This window comes from Pseudorca crassidens, chromosome 1 (genome assembly GCF_039906515.1).
Source record: "Pseudorca crassidens isolate mPseCra1 chromosome 1, mPseCra1.hap1, whole genome shotgun sequence".
In the NCBI taxonomy this organism is placed as follows: domain Eukaryota; kingdom Metazoa; phylum Chordata; class Mammalia; order Artiodactyla; family Delphinidae; genus Pseudorca; species Pseudorca crassidens.
In genome coordinates, this window is record NC_090296.1 from 149,952,674 (window position 1) to 149,972,670 (window position 19,997).

Consider the following 19,997-nt stretch of genomic DNA (forward strand, 5'->3'; position numbering starts at 1 on the left):
CAGCAGGACCCATGGACACCATAGTGATGAGTACTGTTATTGAAAGCCTGAGACACAGAGTCTGGGGGGGGATGGGAGGTTGAGAGAGGGAAGGAGAGGGATGGAGATGGGGAGGGATGGCACAGAAAAAAGAAGTCTTGGGGGATGTAGTACCTTGTATGAGAAATAGGAGTGGAGATGGAGGAGTTTGGAGTCTGATATAGGAACCAACAGAGTTCTCCCTCACCTGCGCTTTGTTCTTTGTCACCAGGGGAAGTAATACACACCCCCAGGGCTGCTGTGAAGCATACGGCAGACCCTCCCTGTGTTAGCCTCTTCTTCCACCTGCCAGATCACAGCTTGTGACATATGATGACCAGGACTTTTGCAGAGCCTGTGGAATCTTGGGCTGAGTCCATCAACTCTGTAAAGTCTGACTTCAGTCATGTATGCCTTACTGGAAGGTACCAGAAATGACATTCTTGGGTGTCAGTGACCTCTTCCATGCAATGGGTCAAGAGAGAGGCATTTTTCAAAGCAGAAATAGAGACACAGATGTAGAGAACAGATGTATGGATACCAGATGGGGAAGTGGGGGTGGGATGGATTGGGAGATTGGGATCGACATATATACACTGCTATGTATAAAATAGATAACTAACGAGAACCTGCTATATAGCACAGGAAACTGTACTCAGTGTTCTGCGGTGACCTAAATGGGAAGGAAATCCAAAAAAGAGGGGATATATGTATATATATAGCTGATTCACTGTGCTGTACAGCAGAAACTGACACAACATTGTAAGGCAACTCTACTCCAATAAAAATTAATTTAAAAATTAAAAAAAAGAGAGAGAGGCATTTTTCTTTCATTTGCTTCTTATGTAGGGGACTCAGATGTCCCTGCATGCTATTAAGGCTGGCTGAGGGATTACCCAAGGAGCACGTGCAAACTAAATTGTTACTAAGTGAAAATGAAAGCATTATGGCATATCACAGGGATCACATCTCTGTTGCTAAACACACAGCCTCATCTTCCACAGCTACTCATCCATGCTTCCCAGATTCAGAGGTGCAAACAAAGTCCCCTCTTCATCTGTGGTATGCAAAGGCCACTGGTGCCTAAACAATATCATTGCCAGTGTTTTCCAATAAGGCTTTGGATGTGGAGAACATCCCAGACAGCTTCACTCTCTCAACAGGGGCCCCTCTTCTGTGTGAGTCATCTCCCATACCTTCTTGGGAGGGTGTCTCCCCCACTCCACTGTGGCCAGCTCAAGATCACTTCCTGCCGGGAGCCTTGCCTGACCTCCCAGGGCCAGCACACCCTCCTCTGGGCTCCCAGCACCCGCTGGGATTGATTCCCTCACGGCAACTGGCACGCTGGATTGTGATGCCCCGATTTTGTGTTCCTCTCTTCCTCTAGTTTCTGAGCTCCTTGAGGACAAGGACTATATTTTATTTGTCATCTTATCCAATCCCTGGGCCATGAGCCGCTACTGGTCTGCAGCCTGTTAGGAGCCAGTCTGCACAGCAGGAGGTGAACGGCGGGCGAGAGAAGCTTCATCTGCCATCCCCATCGCTCCCCATTGCTCGCATTTCCGCCTGAAACATCACCCCTCCATCCAGGGAAAAATTGTCTTCCGTGAAACCGGTCCCTCGTGCCCAAAAGTTTGGGGACCGCTGCTCTAGAGCAGTGCAGTGGAGTCACCAGAGTCTAAGTTGGCAGGTGTGGGGTGGGGCTGAGATGCTGTGTTTCTACTGAGCTCCCAGGTGATGCTGAGGCTGCTGGCCGGGGGAGCCTGCTCCGGGTAGCAAAGTCTCAATGCCCAACAGTGCCCAGGCTAAAGCAGGACCTCATTCAGTGTTTGTTAACAGCATAAACGTTCTGGGATCAAGTGAGATATCACATATACTTTGAGAACTGTAAAGCATTTATGAACATATTAGGAACAGAGGTGGCTGTGTGTATATACATATATATTTAAAAATAAATAGACATGCTACCATGCTTTTAGCTGCTAGAATAGCAGCTGAAAAGGAAAAGCTACAGACTAGTTATCTACATGGATTAAAACAAAAAACAGAGAACAAAAACTGGCCGACATTTTTTTGGTCTTTCATTAGCTGATTGAATTGGCTTTGTATTGTGGCCCTGGAGACTGGAGTGTATTTGGACCTAGTCTGTGTATCGTATGTTTCTATGTATGGAGAGCGGTATTTCATTTCTGTTCAATTTTAAAGACGCAGTCCTCTTTAAAATCGATGCGAAGTTACTCCACTTCAAGAAATAAGGGAAACAGAGATGAGTCCTGTAAAGTGACTGGAACATGTTCAGTTGTCATTTGAATCCCCTGCTCTTGCCCATCCACTCAGGTGAATTTAAAATCGGCAGATGGGTCCGGATTTTCAGCTGGGGTTACTGCCGAACAATTCACACAGCAGGAGAATCTGAACAGAAAAGATCATCAATGGCTCCTTCCTTGGGCCCCTCCTCCCTCTGGTGTCTGAGGACTGGACATAGTCAAGGTCTCTGAGGCTGAACGGAAGCCCCAACCGAGGGTCCCAGCCCCGCCGTTGTTCTTCCAATGGGAAGCTGGTATTTCTCTATTGGCTGATGCTTTCGGCATGGGTTAGTACCTAGGTTGGTGGAGTTGAACAAATTGTCCCAGATGGTAAAATCCTATTGACAGAATTCAGCCCCACCAGAGGGGCTGTTCAAACACCAGTAGGCTTCAACACGCAGCATCTCAGTTTGGTTTTGAGACGGTAAACTCCGGGGTCAGCTTCCTTGGATTCACATTCTGGCTCTGCCACTGGCTTTGGATGAGTTATTTAAACGTTCTCTTCCTCAGTTTCCTCATCTGTAAATGAGGGCAGCCCATAACTCACCACCTGATAGGATAGCTATGAAGAATGATTGAAATAATCGATACAAACCGCTCGGCACAGTGCCTGGCATAGTAAACTCAGTCCGTATTCACTATTTTTATTACTATTTGGATTTCGGCTGCTTAGGTGTGCAGCTCAGATGTGTATAGCTGCTGCCTGCCAGGAGCTGAATTAATCAGGATGTTTTCAGCAGGGAGCAGAACACTTGATCCACAGTGGCTTATGCAATAAAGACATTTATTATCTCACATAATGAGAAGTTTAACCTAGGACAGGCTCCAGGGTTGGTTGATTCAATGTCCCAGTGTTGTTATCAAGGACACACTGTCTCTGTCTCTCCTCTCTACCAACCCCGGTGAGCAGGTGGCTGGATCTTTGGGCTGGTTCCCCTGGTGGGTACAGGAGGGTGGCAGCAGCCTTCAGGACAACATATATTCTTTCTTGTTCACAGCCAGCTACAGAGTTTGAGAGACCTCTCCCTATACCACAGGACGTTCACACTTCCCTTCAGTCTGATTAGGTCTTGCTGTCCTGAACTAATAAAACTGCCAAGGGGCTGACACATTACTTAGCTTAGATGAGGCACGCCAGAGTTACCCAAATAGAAGAATCACCTGCAGAGCTCATGAAGTTCAGATTCCCAGGCCCAGTGGGTCTGATTCACTAGGGATGGGGCCCAGGCATATGCATTCCAATGAGCACTCTAAAGGATTTCCATGTAAAGTGAAATGTTGAGCTTGGGCTCATCAGGGTCCATCTCTGGAGCTGAGCATGAGCTGGATCTGGAAGCACAGAGCAGTGTGGGTAGATTCCAGAACAAATCACGCTCTGCCAGGAAGGAAGAAGGCGGGAATGGCAAAAAAAAGCACCCTCTGTAGCATGTGGGAAAGATCAAGGATCTAGGGCCCAGGTACTGGAGTCCACTGGCCAGTGGAATAATTTGGCAATGCCAAAGGCCTTTCACTCATTCATTCATTCAGTGTCTCTTATTGGACACTTCCTAAGGCCTGATATGTGCTAACCAGTGTACTTACTGCAGTGAATAAGCTGCGCACCGTCTGGTGGGGCACGTAGACATGTGAAAATAAAAGGGGAGGGGCCAGCCCTGGTGTTTCCCAGATGCACGGATGACCATGAGTGTGGGCTAAAGGAAGAAGTTACCTGCACACATTCTTTTCTCTGACAAAGGGCCTCCGGAACAGAAAGAGTCGATGAGCTGGTGCACCCTCCAACTGTTCTGTCTTTTCTTTTCCAAAGATGGATCACCTCAGAGAAACCAGGAGGGCAGAGTTCTTATGTCAGGGAGACAAAAGCAGAAAGGCCAAGAGTTCTGTCCTTGACCCTGGGGAGAGGACTCAGCTCCCGACAGTGGTGGGGAGATGCGAGGTGATGGGAGTGGAAGTGCTTTGCAGACTGTGAGCTCCTCTGCACACCTGACGGATGGTTATTGTTGAAACAGAGCGTCCTCTTGTCTTGCTCCATTTTATAAGCCTGACTCATATGTGGGAGTTGAGAAATATAGAGAAGAGAGCCCAAATGTGTATTAAAGACATTTTTCATCCACCTCGGGTCTGAAAGTGTCCTCCCCAAGAGAGACAGCCAGCACCACAGGTTTAGTAATGAGAGTAACAATAATTATGACATTTATGGCTCCTGAATGCTTTATATCTTCAAAGCGCTCTTACATGAATTATCTCATTTGATGTCTGGAAGTGGGTGATGTCTGATGGTGTGACGCTCAGAATCTTTCTGCATGGACTGTCTGACACCTCCTTGTGATTTGCACCCCGCCCCTGGGGGCGCCTAGGTGCTTCCCTCTCTCCCCCTACCCCACAGACAGCTGCCCATCTCCTCTTTGTGGCTGCTGTTTTGTTTGTTTGCTGTTTTGTTTGAAAATAACTTCTTCAAGCTCTCAGCTCAGACAATGTTTCTGACACTGTCTCCTCAACTGATTTCCCTTGACAATTTCAATGCCGTGTCAAATTCATCCCGGGCTAGAGAGAAATGAACTAGGGGTATATTTAATGTGAAAAGAGACTCTGAGTATAGGACACCCACTTTTGCTAAAAATCAGTTTAGCAAATGATGTTTGACAAGAGGGAAAGGGAGAAACACTGCCTTGCGTCCTTTAAACATTCTCCTTTCCTAGAAGGTGCTTGGAGCTGTTTCCTTTAAAGCTTCAAATCTCCTGGGAGACAACTGCTCTGTCGGGGTGCCCCTCCCCGTGTGATTCTGTACAGGATGTTTTGCTTCCTGTTTCCAGCCCATCTGTCTTCGTTTCACTGCAGAAACCAGGGCACCAACTCTGGAGGCTTCTGGCATGAGACTTCCCTCCACACCTCTTGGTACCTGTGAAATGCCAAATGGACCTGCTCGTCAGGTGACGGAGCAGGTCTAGATGCTGCTGTCTCAGGAAGGGTCAGGACAGCAATCAGCAATAAGCTGTGCAGACTGCTTCTAGACCAGAACCTTCATACGGGGCATGAGGAAAGCCAAGCCCAGCTGTCTTCTGCCTCAAGGCTTCTTCTGGTTATGAGGCTGCGTAGTGAATAGGGGAGACACCGTGGCTATGTGCCCACCTGTTTATTGCCCACAGTGAATCTGCTGTGCCCAAAATTTCTAGGTGAGTCTCACTGGACTGGCACTTGTACACAAGAATACAACTTGCGCCTTCCTTGGTTCTCTCTAGTTCCTCCCTAAGTGCTCTTCCTGAGAAGTCCCACAGTGCTGCTGACCCCAGGTTCATGGGATGCACACCCCAGTTTCCTATGTCCGTAACAGGCTGGGTGGGGGAATCGTGTTCCAAACAATCCCATTTGGAACCTGCCCCTCAACTACTGCCAGCAGCCTCCTTTCTAACTGGTGTTCCTGCATCCGGCGTCTCTCCTGTAGTTCCTCCTCCATATCGTCATGAGTATAATTTTTATTGATCACAAACCTCATCATTTTACTTTCATGTTTAAAACATTTTGCTGATCCCTCAGGGGCTATAGAATAAAGTCGGAACTCTTTCTCATGGCGTTCAAAGTTACCTTCCCTTGCTTTTGTGGACCTTTTCAGCATCTGCTTGGGAATTAATAAGCTTTATGACAGGTTTGTGGGGCAGGGGATTGGCAAGGCAGAAGACTTTTTTTTTTTAACTAAGAGAAATGCTAAGGATTAGTACAGTATCATAATTATTTTGAAATGTATCAGTGCCAGGTAAAGATTTAGTTTTAACTGCTGCTTCATTTGAAGTAAATTCCATGTGTAGCAATGATGTATTGAATGCCTGCTCAACAGCTGACACCTACCTAGATGTATTAACGAATCAACCGTTCTCTGGAGTGTCCACAGCAGGTCAAGTAGACAGTAACAAACATTTGAAAAGACATACGTACATGTCAATCCCAAACTCTGCTATATTTAAAATAAATAACAAGGAAAAAAAAGAATTGCATTGAATCCATTGACTCTATAGATCAATCTGGAGAGAATAATCACCTTGGCAACATTGAGTCTTTCTTTCCATGAACATGGACTATCTTCCATTTATTTAGGTTTTCTTTAGCAAAGTTTTAAAATTTTTTGTGTACAAGTCTTACATTTCTTTTGTTAAATTTATTCATAAGTATTTTTTCCTTGTGGATGCTATTTGGAATAGAATTGTATTCTTAATTTCATTACTAAGTTGTTAGGTTCCCATATGTACAAATGTATTATCCCACCTTTTGCTTAATAAATACTTTTAAAATTAATTAAAAAAAGAAAAAGACAAGACATGCTGGTGTTGGTTACAGGTGGACACCCATACACTCAAGCTTTTGTGTTCTGTTTTTTCATTTCATTATTGATTTTCTTTTCTTTACTTCTTTGTCTTTTCTTTTTTCTCTGGCTCAAGGGGCTAACTGCAACCACATACAAGGCCTTGAAGGGAAAGCATATCATAGTTTGCTCTCAAATGCCTTGAGGAATACAGGTAGCAGGCAGCGGGAGCCAAGGATAAGTGAAAATAGCTTGGGCTTGAGTAACTTGGATCCCTTGTTTGCTGGCAGTCAGTGCATTTTCCATAACCTACACCTGATCTCCTTCTGTCATATTTTCTATGTGACCTTTAAAAACTCCTCTGTGCTGAGGTAACTTATTTTCTGATTAAAACTAAATGATGGGGCTTCCCTGGTGGCGCAGTGGTTGAGAGTCCGCCTGCCGATGCAGGGGACGCGGCTTCGTGCCCCGGTCCGGGAAGATCCCACATGCTGCAGAGCGGCTGGGACCGTGAGCCATGGCCGCTGAGCCTGCGCATCTGGAGCCTGTGCTCCGCAACAGGAGAGGCCACAACAGTGAGAGGCCCACGTACTGCAAAAAAAAACAAAAAAACAAAACTAAACTAAATGATGGTAAGTAAATGGACAGGGAGAGGTCGAGATGGATGGAATGATGGAAATGGGGTTTATGAATCCTCTCATTTGTTCTCAGTCAGCAAGCCCTTTAGCTGGTGTCAACTGCTTTACAAATGCTTGTTGATTATTTATGCTTCTCAATATCTCCGGCTGAGAAGTAGCCTTGTTTCCAGTATGAAGATGAAGAAATATATGAAAAGTTGGCAAACATTGCTGGCCAGGCTGATGCAGAATTTGATGAATCTCCTTAAAGACTTTGGGGATCCTGAGTTCTATCTGTGAACTCCAGATTGGTGTCCCAGGTAATGGGGCATTAACAAGGTTTTTTTGCCTTCTTTTTTGATGAGCACATTTTAAAGATGATCTTCACTGAATAAAACTAGTTTTTGGTGCCTGATCGTTAGCCGGGCACCAAATCAATTAATTAAAGCAATTGTTTACTTACTAGATGTTTAGTACTGGTTGGCTACTATGACTCATATAAAAGCAGCATAATGTAAGGGCTTTGGAATCGAATTCAGGAAATCTAATTCGGAGCTGGCAACTTCATAACACAGGTGCCACCCTTCCCCACTCTCATTCCCCACATGAGCTTCACTGATAAATCCCAGTCCTTTTCTAGATCAGTCAGGTCTTCTTAACCCAGCTCTGCAAGCAGACTCTATCCATCAAATAGATTTGCTACCCTGGATCTAATTATTAATGAATTCACTGGACAGAAAAACGGGAGTGTACACTCTGTGCCCAGCGCTGAGCCAGGCCCTGGCGATGCAGTGGAGGATGAGACAGATGTGGTTCCTGCCTTCAGGGAGCTGACCCTCCAGCAGGAAGCATCAATAGTGAACAGGTGATCCCACAGTTATGTATTTAGTGGTGATCATGATAAAGACTGTGAAGAGCGGTAGAGAGGGCCAAACAGTCTAGTCTTCTCATGTGTTGAAATGGGCATAATAAACATTCCTACCGTGAAGGTGGCTATTCAGTGGAGCAAATGAGGCAATTTGCAGTCAATAGCGCACGCAATACCCAGGGCACACCAAGCATAGTGCACTATATTTTATATTTTTAATCAGTGACATGTAATTATGTGTATGGCAAGCTCTTCCTGTTCCCTGAAAGCAACTCAATGATAGAAGTTTAAAATTTGTTGCAATAAGCATACTAAATATTATGACAAATATGTGTGCATGTGACATCTCTGTTTCCTACCCCACCCTCCCAGTAGCCTACAAATTCTCTGAGAACAGGAGTCCTTTTTCCATGTGAAATCCTGAGTGCCTAACAGAGATGTGCTCTTGGAGATGGACAGATAATTTTGAGTGACTTTCTCTTTGCATTAGATTAAGCATTTCTCCTCCACTGAATTTGCAAAACATATGCATATAGTGTATCCCTAAAACTGCATCGTAATTTTACTTTGAAAGAATGAGAAGGATATGACTTAATGGAAATCTACCTGATAGGTTTGAGCAATGTTAACACAACAGTGGTTGGAACCTTGTAGAACTGATATGATCCTGATTCTTTTTCTTTGATCTAGTCAGCCTTGTACATAAAATAAGGGGAGGTGGATGGAATAATAGTGACAATCAGACAATGACTATTTCCCAGGCAGACAGCTTTGGCAGGATAATGGGTATTTCCAACCATTGCTGTGGCAGGGATGTCTGTCTGCCTAGCTAAGAACCTACATTTCTTAGTCTCCATATGACATAGTTCCAAGCCAATGGGATGTAAAAAAGAAGCCATTGGGTGGGACTTCTGGGAAAACTTTTTTAATGGGGACCAAACACAGGTGACATCTTGTTGCTTGTCTCCCGTGTTTATATTGGATGTGATAGCTGGAGCTGCAGCCACCTTCTGGTGACCATGAATCAAAGTCCAAGAGACTCAGAGAGGCTTCATCCCTGCCCTCCTTGAGCTGCTAGCAACTGTGGTCTAGCTGTTGCCTGAGAAAAATAAACCCTTATTTGGTCAATTCACTGTTAGTAGGTTTCTGTTACGTATAGCTAAACTCAAACCCAAAATGACGCCTATTAAAAATTGCAGGCATACGTCGTTTTATTGAGCTTTGCTTTAATTGCAATTCACAGATATTGCACTTTTTGCAAATTGAAGGTTTGTGGCAACCGTGTGCTGGCCAAATATATTGGCAATATTTCTTCAACAGCATTTGCTCAGTTCATGTCCCTGTGTTACATTTTGGTAACTATTGCAATATTTCAAACCTTTTCATTCCTATTATATTTGCTATGGTGATCTGTGATCAATGACCTTTGATCTTACTATTGTAATTGTTTGGGGGCACCACAAATCATGCCCATATAAGACTGTGAACTTATATTTACTTATATTTAAATTTACTAGTAACCACATTTAAAAAGTAAAGATAAATAGTTGCAATTAGTTTGAATATTTTATTTTACTTAAGTCAATATGCCCCAAATATGATCATTTAAAATGTAATCAATATGTAATGTATTAATGAGATATTTTCCGTTCTTTGGTTCTCTACGTCTTCAAATCTAATGTGTATTTTCCATTTAGAGCAAATCTCAATTCAGATGAGCCACATTTTATGTGCTTAGCAGCTGCATGTGGCTCACAACTCCCCTATTGGACAGTGAGTTCATATAGTAACTACTCAGAGTTCATGGAGGAATTAAAAAAATAATCATTTGGGGGGAAGCTAATATGATAATGATAAAAATCTTAATCTCATTGTGGTTTTGATTTGCATTTCCCTAATAATTTGTGATGCTGAACATCTTTTCATGTGCCTACTGGCCATTTGTATGTCTTCTTTGGAAAAATGTCTATTCAGATCCTCTGCCCTTCTTTAAAATTGGGTTGTTTGGTTTTTTGTTGTTGAGTTTTATGAGTTCTTTTATATTTTGGATATTAACCTTTTAGTGGATATATGGTTTGCAAATACCTTCTCCCATTCAGTAGGTTGCCTTTTCATTTGATGATGGTTTCCTTAGCTGTGGAGCAGCTTTTTAACTTGATGTATCCCAATTTGTTTATTTTTGCTTTTGTTTCCCTTGCCTTTGGAGTCAGAGCCACAAATATATTGCTAAGACCAATGTCAGCGAGGTTGCCACCTATGTTTTCTTCCAGGAATTTTATGGTTTCATGTCTTACATTCAAGTCTTTAATCCACTTGAGTTAATTTTTGGTGTATGGTGTAGGAGAGTGGTTTAGTTTCATTTTTTTTTGCAGTTTTGGTGGCTGTCCCATTTCCCAGAACCATTTACTGAAAAGACTATACTTTCTCCATTGTATGTTCTTTGCTTCTTTGTCATAAATTAATTGTCCATATATATGTGTGAGTTTATTTCTAGGCTCATTCTGTTCCATTGGTCTGTGTGTTTGTTTTCATGCCAGTACCATACTATTTTGCTTATTATAGCTTTGTAGTATGGTTTGAAGTCAGGGAAAATGATACCTCCAGCTTTGTTCTTTTCCCTCAAAAATTGTTCTGGCGGGCTTCCCTGGTGGCACAGTGGTTGAGAGTCTGCCTGCCGATGCAGGGGACACGGGTTCGTGCCCCGGTCTGGGAAGATCCTACATGCCACAGAGCGGCTGGGCCCGTGAGCCATGGCTGCTGAGCCTGCGTGTCCGGAGCCTGTGCTCCGCAATGGGAGAGGCCACAACAGTGAGAGGCCCGCATACCGCAAAAAAAAAAAAAAAATTGTTTTGGCTATTCGAAATTTTTTGTGGTTCCATACGAATTTTAGAATTATTTGTTATAGTTCTGTGAAATATGCCATTGAATTTTGATAAGGATTGCTTTGGATTTGGGTATAGACATTTAACAATACTAATTCTTCCAATTCATGAGCATGGAATATCTTTCCATTTATTTGTGTCTTCTTCAATTTTTTTCATTAGTGTCTCACAGTTTTTGGTGTACAGATCTTTCACCTCCTTGATTAAATTTATTCCTAGATATTTTATTCTCTGTTGAAATTGTAAATGGGATTGTTTTCTTAATTTCTCTTTCTGATAGTTCACTACTAGTGTATAGAAATGCAACAGATTTCTGTATATTGATTTTGTATCCTGCAACTTTACTTCATTCATTTATTAGTTCTAATGTGTTTTTTTTTTTTGTTTGTATTTTTTGGTGGAGTCTTTAGGGTTTTCTATGTCTAGTGTCATGTCATCTGCACATAGTGACAGTTTTACTTATTCCTCTCTGATTTGAATGCTTTTTCTTGCCTAATACCTATGGTTGGACTTTCAATATTATGTTGATTACAAGTGGTGAGAGTAGGCATCCTTGTCTTGTTCTTGATCTTATAGGAAAAGCTTTCAGCTTTTCACTATTGAGTATGATGTCAGCTATGGGTTTGTCACATATGGCCTTTATTATGTTGAGGTACATTTCCTCTACACCCACTTTGCTGAAAGGTTTTTTTTTTTTAATATAAATAGATGTTGAATTTTGTCAAATGCTTTTTTGGCATTTATTGAGGTGAGATATCTCACAATGAGATATCACTTCACACCTCTTAGAATGACTGTTATTGAAAAGACAAGAAATAACATATGTTGGAGAGGATGTGGAGAAAAGGGAACCCTGTTACACTGTTGGGTACACCGTTGGTGGGACTATATATTGGTCTCATAGCAGCCAGTATGGGAAACAGTATGGAGATTCCTCAAAAAATTAAGAATAGAAGTACAATATGACCCAGCTATTCCATTTATGAGTATTTATTCAAAGAACACAAAAATACTAATTTGAAAAGATGTACGCACTTGTATGTTCTTTGTAGCATTGTTTACAAAAGCCAAGATATGGAAAAAACCTTAGGGCCCATTGACAGTTGAATGGACAAAGAAGATGTGGTACATATACACAATGGAATACTACTCAGCCATAGAAAAGAATGAAATTCTGCCATTTGTGACAACAGCGATAGACCTTGAGGGTATTACACTAAGTGAAATAAGTCAGATAGAGAAAGACAAATGCCATATGATTGCTCTCATATGTAGAATCTAAAAATACAAAACAAGTGAACAAACAAAATAAAATAAAAACAAATTCAGATACAGAGATCAGATTAGCAATTACCAGAGGGAAAGAGCATTGTGGGGTGGGCAAAATGGGTGAAAGGGCTCAACTATATGGTGATGAGTGGTAACTAGACTTGTGGTAGTGATCACTTTATAGTGTATATAGATGTTGAATTGTGATGCTGTATATCCAAAACTTACATAATTTTAAAAAATAGTTCAGCAAACACACACACACACACACACAGCCTCATTTGAAAAAAAAAAAGTCTTAATGACCTTGTTCTATATACAAGCTAACTTCCATCTCTTAAACTAGGATGTTAGATTCAGTTATACTGACTTTCTATTAACAATGAAATGAAAAAGTTTCCTCAATAATTCCATATACATATTCTAAATTGAAACATGCTTTCAAAATAAATTATCTCCCTAAGGACTCCATAGGAACAATGAGGTTTTCCTGTACACTATTCTGATTTTCTTCTGCTTCTACTACCACTACCATGACCACTGTCTTTATCACTACCAACTGTAACTAAATTCATTATATTCCCAAACCTGCTCCTCCCGCAGCCTGCCCTACTTTATTGAATGGTTCCACTCCATCTGCCTAAATGATGAATCTGTAATCTTGATTCTGTCTTCTTCATCCCTTCCATCAGTCCTGCAGCAAGACCTGGCCTTGCTCTCAGATCCTACTTCTCTTCACCTCCTTGGTAACCACCCTAGTCCCAGGCCCTGGAACCCTGCCCCGGACTACTGCAGTGCTTGCTTACTGGTCCGTGGTCCTGACACTCCGTTCTTCACAGAGCAGCAAGAGTAATCTTTTAAAAACGTAAATCAGATGATAACAACCGCAAGCTCAAAATCCTCCAATGGCTTATTTATTTATTTATTTATTTTTGCAGTACGCGGGCCTCTCACTGCCGCGGCCTCTCCCGCTGCGGAGCACAGGCTCCGGACGCGCAGGCCCAGCAGCCATGGCCCACGGGCCCAGCTGCTCCGTGACACATGGGATCCTCCTGGACTGGGGCACGAACCTGCGTCCCCTGCATCGGCAGGTGGACCCCCAACCACTGCGCCACCAGGGAAGCCCTTTAATACACTCTTAATAGTGCAAGTCTCTAGCAAGCCTGGAAATATTCTGCACCATCTGCCCCTGCCTTCTTCTCTGGTCTTTCCTTCAGCTCCTTTCCATCTTCTCACAGGGCTCTGGCCACTCTGGCCCCGCTTCAGTCTCCTTGACTCACTGAGCTTGGTCCAGCTTGCAGCCTTTGACTGAAGCTGTTACTAATCCTCATCTTTCACAGGATTCACTCAGCCAAGCACGTCATGGAAACTAACAAGTCCCTTCTCTCAGGCCCTTTTTGTCTCATTACCCTGTTTTCATTTTCTTCAAAGCCCTTATCACTATCTAGGATGTTCTTACTTTTTAATGCATGTGCCCGTGAATTCTCCATGTCCCTTCCCCTGGGATGGAGATGTCTGGTCAGAAGGGATGTGGACTGGTGTTTGGTGTTTGGCACTAGCCCATAGGTGGTAGCTGAGGTCACATAAGGAGAGCATACGTCATGAGGAGAGGAAAGGACTGAAAATTCCATGCTGGAGAGCACTGAGATTCGGAGTGTGGAATGAGGAAGGACAGCAGGGGAAGAGCAGTCATTTCAGTGGGAGGTGGCGGCGACTCAGGAACCCAGGGTCCTTCTTCCGTTTCGTGGCTCTGTTCTACATCCAAGCCCTCTCCATGCCACCGGTGGAAAGGGAGAGAGGATGGAGCTTTGTGCGTGGGAAACACCTTGCTTCAGCCCAGCTGGCTAGAACTCAGCCACAAGCCCTGCCAAAGTGCAAAGGAGGCTGGGAAATGTGGCCTCTGAGCCCCCAGAAGGACAAGGAACTGGGGTATGAGAGTCTGCGGCATGCCCTTTACACAAAGAACCATCTCGACGGACGAGGTTGTATCAGTTGAGACGTACGAATGTTCTGCCTCCTTCAACAGGTGGCTGGTGACAGTCGTGGCTGAGATCTCAGAACTCAGGATCCCTTATCTGACTGCCCCGTGGGCCTATAGGATCTCTGATGTGGCTGTATTCTTTGCATGATCGGGTGAGAGCTTCAAAACTCCTTTCGCTAAAAAGAATCATTGTGTTCTTTGAAGGGGAGCTGAAAACAGATTTCCTCCATTTTAGAGAAACAAAGACAAGACATGATTATTCTGCCTATGAGCCACTCTTCAACGTTCACCCAGGAACAGCAGCTCAGGAGGAGTCATTGAATCCTGTTGAGACTGACTGGGACCTGGGACTTTTCGCTGCAGTGCTGCAGTGCTGGCACCTGGACACACCTCTCCTCCAGCAGCAAAATACAAAGAAACTATAAGGGACTAAAAATAACTGCGTGCATGCGCAGTTGGGACAAATTCTGGACAAAAGATACAGAGACACATACACACAAAAAAAAACCCCACTGCCACTTCTGAAGAGCCCAGAGCAAAAACTGGGTGTTGGGAGCAAAAGCAGGGTAGTGCGCATGCCCCCTGCACACAACACCACCTAAGGGGCGGGCAGAACACCTAAGCCCCCCCTACTCTCACCCCATATAAGGAACAGGCTCACCCGCCTTCAGGGAGCGGGCAAGCAAGGGAACCTGTTGTTTGTTCTCGTTCCCCCCGCTGCCGCAGAGGGGCCGCAATAAAGCCTTGCCTGAATTTCTTGTCTGGCCTCTAGTCAATTTCTATTGACTGGGTAAGGCCCCGAGAACCCTAGTCGATATCACCGTCATGCCTCAGAGTCCTAAAACTGGGAAGAACAAACATGAACGCATGCTCTGGCCAGGCAGGTGAAGTGAAGAAGAGAAAGCAAGCCAGGTGTGAGATGTAGGAGGTGGCGACTGGGTGAGCAATTTGTAAATCATGGAAACTGAGTTTTAAAAATTCAGGGAGGGCCGAGCAAAACATAGCTGCAAGGCACACACCTACCAGTGGGTGACCTCTGCTTTTCCACACCTTCGCCTCTCTCTCTCTCTCCTTAAGTCCTTGAAACTCAGGCTATTTAAGGCTCACTGAAGGACAGTGGTTTTCTAAGACAGACCAGTAGTTTCTCAGCAGGCAGTCTCATAGTCCTATGAACACCGCTTCAGACGAGCTCCTCTTGAGCCCGAGAAGATCATTAGCTGAACATCTGGTCCTAGTAGCCCCCAACAGCTGCACCCACGTTCAGTTCAAGCATCGTCCATATGGGTGTCATCAACCTCCAAATTGACCCTCAGGGTCTGGTTGTGAGAGGAGACTGCTAAGTGGTGTGGAAGGAGTTCACAGGGAGTAAATTGAGAGGAAACTCCCATCTGTTTGTGGACCACAGGCTTCTGCGGACCCAGCTGCGTATGACCGGCCCTGAGAACAGTGCAGGCAGACCAGCTTAAGTCCTGAGGTTCACCGTGGGTGTCCACAAGCCCAGCAAACATTGTATGTGATCACCACTGCAGCAAAGTGAGCCCGAGGACAGGGGAACCCAAAAGGGGAACCCAGACGGCAGATGGCAGGAATTATGAGCGTTATTATGGGTGTTGTCTTAGGCAAAAAAAAAAAAAAAAAAAACAGTAAATGTATAGTCTCTCTTATACTTGAAATGTAAAAATCTACCACCTGATTTTCTTACTATTTTTTTATTGTGGTAAAATACATAAAAGATTTACCATTTTAACCGTTTTAAAGTGTACAGTTCCATAGTTTTAATTACATTCGCAATGTGTACAGTCATCATCACTACTTCCAGAACTTTTTCATCACCCCAAACAGAAACTCTGAACCCCTTAAGCAGTAACTCCCTATTCCCTGGAAACCCCGAATTTACTTTTGTCTGTATGGACTTGTCTACTGGGGACATTTCATATGAATGGAATCATATAATTTGTGGCCTCTTCTGATTTTTGAGAAGCTCACCTTTATAAAATTTCCCTATTTATTCTCACTTGAGAGTGGTGATAGGTTGATCATGGTCATGTCATGGGGATGCAGATAAATGTGTACAGGTGAGAGGAGAGATGTTACTTCCGGTTGTAAAGGGTCAGGAAAAAGTCCCTAAAGGAGTTGGCATATGTAGTGGATCTTGAAGCAGTCAGGGTGACAGCAGTGATGGCAGTGAGGCAGGTGTGCTTGACGGAGGGAAGAGTGTGAGACCCGACACACTCTTCCCTCCGAGTGTGAGCGAGGGGGAAGATGCAACGCAGGGGCGTATCCTAGTGTGGGGTATGCAAAGGAAAATAGCAGGAAATAATGTTACACAGGTCGTGGGGGCCGTGAGAATCAGATGAGGAACTTGGACTTTATTTTGTAACTTTAAAGGGGGAACCAGTGCAATTTTCTGAGCAACAGAGTGGCAGAATTAGTTATATGAGTCTCATTAGGTGTAAATTGAGTGAATCACTGATCCATAGACCAACCTGGCGCTTCTTCCGGAACCAAAGCTCTCTTCCAGGAACGTTAAAGTTAACGATGGATGGAATTTCTGGGCACTAGGCATGAGGTACTTTATGCAAATGCACAGCCCGACCCATAGTAGGCACCCGGTGGCAATTCACATCCAAACATTTCTTTCTAATTACCTTGAGGAAGCTTTTAAAAACAGACCACCACCTTCTCAACCCAGTATGATTTGGGTGTCCTTATGAAAAGGGGAAACTTGGACAGACACACACAGGGGACAGTGCCAAGTGACAGTGGAAATAGAGGTTGGGGCAACGCAGCTGCAAGACGTAGAAAGCCTGGGGTCGCCGGTGACTCCAGCAGCTATAAGGGACAGGCCAGGAACAGATTCTCCCCTGCAAATGTGGGAGAGTAAGGCCCTGCTGACCCCTTGATTTTGGATTTCTAGACTCAGAATTACAAGATAATAAACGTCTGTTGTTTTAAGCCACCCATTTTATGGTACTTTGTTATAACAGTCCTGGGAAACTAATATGCTAGTCTCTCCTCCTTCCTTCCAGCCCTGGTGCCCTTCCTCCCGTTCAAGTCTCTCCTGAGCGCTGGGTTCTATCCCTCCCAGCTTCTCAGAGATCTCACTCCTTGAAGTAGCTCTCTGACCCTCGGTATTTTCTTTTTTTAAAATAATTTTTATTGGAGTATAGTTGCTTTACAACGTTGTGTTATTTTCTGCTGTACAGCAAAGTGAATCAGCTATGTGTATACATACATCCCCTCTTTTTTGGATTTCCTTCCCATTTCGGTCACCACAGAGCCTTGAGTAGAGTTCCCTGTGCTATACAGCGGGTTCTCATTAGCTATCTGTTTTATACGTAGTAGTGTATGTATGTCAATCCCAGTGTCCCAATTCATCCCACCCCTTTGCCCCCTTTGGTGTCCATACATTTGTTCTCTACATCTGTGTCTCTATTTGTACTTTACAAATAAGTTCATCTATACAGTTTTTCTAGATTCCACATACAAACGATATTATACGTTATTTGTTTTCCTCTTTCTGACTTCACTCTGTATGACAGTCTCTAGGTCCATCCACGTCTCCACAAATTGCACAATTTCGTTATTTTTTATGGCTGACATTTTATTGTATATATGTACCACATCTTCCTTATCCATTCCCCTGTTGAGGGGCATTTAGGTTGCTTCCACGTCCTGGCTATTGTAAATAGTGCTGCAGTGAACATTGGGGTGCATGTATCTTTTTGAATTATGGTTTTCTCTGGGTATATGCCCAGGAGTGGGATTGCTGTGACCCTCTGTATTTTCAACTTTCCCTCTCTCCTGACTCTTCCTCTACATCAAATTGTTTCACCCTCTCTCATCTGGAAAGTCTCCCTTAGCCCTCTTCCCTTTATCCATGGCCTTCTTTTACACTTTATTTCAGAATGATACTTCTCAAAAGAGAAGTTGACACCTGTGTCCTTCTCCTCACCCCATCCATTTTTTGAACCACTTGAATTCAGTGTTTGAGTCCATCTCCAAAATCCTTCTCGTGAAAGTCCTTAATGGTGTCTGCTTGCCAGGTCTCATGGCTGCCTTTCTGGACCTCACCGGACATTGAATACTGTTGCTCAATCTCCTAGAAATGCTTTTCTATTTTGACTTACATGAACTCTTCTGGTTTTTTTCTTATCTCTCAGAGTACTATTTTTTTTTGGAAGTTTGCAAGTTTCCCTTCCCTACTCAACATCAATACACTTTGTGATCTCTCTAAAAGTCCTCCAAAGTCTAGGCAGGGCTGCTCACAGACTTGGATTCTGGGGCTACAAATCAGAGAAGGTAGTCTTAATCAAGACGGCCAGCAGAGGGAAAAGACCAGTGAAGTAAGCCTAAGTCTTCTAGGTCCTTAGAAGACAGTCTGAAGTACAGTAGGGCAGATGAGAAGAGACGGGACTGGTAGGTAGGTGAGACTGTACAACCCCAAGGTCATGAGCCAGTGATTCCTTTGTCTCTCTAGCCACAGTGCTGGTCACTAAGTAATTGTTGAATCAATGCGTATTGCTTATTACACAAAGTCAATAGGCAAGTGAGGCAGGTACTCAGTGATGACCAAAGATGAGGCAGAAAAGGCCACAGCTCTCCTTTTGTGGCCATCAGCACCATAGTGTAAGGGTAGACTCAAGTGGCTTAAATAGATGTTACGAGTGAATATTGCTGGGATTCTGTCCTTAACTCTCACCTCACCAACACACAGACACACAGACACACAGACACACACACACACACACACACGGACCAATCTGCACTCTTGTGGCTTTACCCATCATCTATGACTGGCCATCCCCAGCTGTGGCCCTCAATGTCAACATCTGGTTGCCATTTCCTTATTGGAAAAGGCGTTCCACCGACAAATAAGCTTGGGCAACATGAAATGAAGAAGATGTCTTTGTTGCAGGATATCTTGGAAACTTAATATGCTACAGTGCCTTGAGGGTCTCCAAGATGGGGGTATAGTCTAGGATACAGAATACAGTATTCCCAAACTCAGTTACTCAGTCTCCCTTTGTAAGGCACAGGCAATAATATTTTGTGAAAAACTTTAATTCCAGCCCAGCCTTCTTCTCCTGTGATTTGCTCCATACATCTAGCTGTGTAGATTTCTCCCGTATAATGTTTTGCAGGAACCTCAAAGTAGACACGTTGGAAACCAGCCTCCTTGTTCTTCAGTGCTTTCCTTCAGCCATTCCCATGGAATTGTCCTCCTCCCAGTTACCAGAGACCTGGAACGAGCATCCTTTACTTCTGCTTTCCTCTCCTGTCTGTGTCTATTTTAATCACTGGCTTCACTAATTTAATCTGATTAATAGGTTTCGATTCTTTCTCCTTTGCCTCTCACCTGGTGGCTTCCTAAGTGGTGTTCCTGCCTCCAGACTTACCTTTCTCAAATCTATTTTCCAGACCTGTGTCTCAATGATCTTTCTATAACACAGAGCAAGTCCCCAGTTACACCCAAGACCCCTCCGCGACTCTTTGCTGCTTCTGGGCTGAAACATCTGCTCATGTTCTTTATCGCGGTCCCCCTACGCTGTCCCATCCCAGGCAGACCTCTCCAGCCTCTCCCCTCCACATGCACACTTCAGCGGTTCTGAACTACATATAATTCCCTCCTGCAGGAGGCCTCAGTGATCTTCATTCATCCCTTGACTGTTCCTTCATCCATGTAATCCTTTCCTGTCTCTCAACATGCAGCTCAGGGGGCTGGGAAGTCTTTGTGGTTGGCATTCCACCCCTGGTCAGGTCTA

At 44.0% G+C, this 19,997-nt stretch overlaps 1 protein-coding gene across 7 annotated transcripts in view; it reads left to right on the forward strand.

Annotated features, from left to right (window-relative positions):
• The window catches only part of MTHFS (methenyltetrahydrofolate synthetase), a 271,461-nt gene that overhangs the window by 193,451 nt on the left and 58,013 nt on the right, over positions 1–19,997 (forward strand). The gene's annotated exons all lie outside the window — the stretch shown is intronic.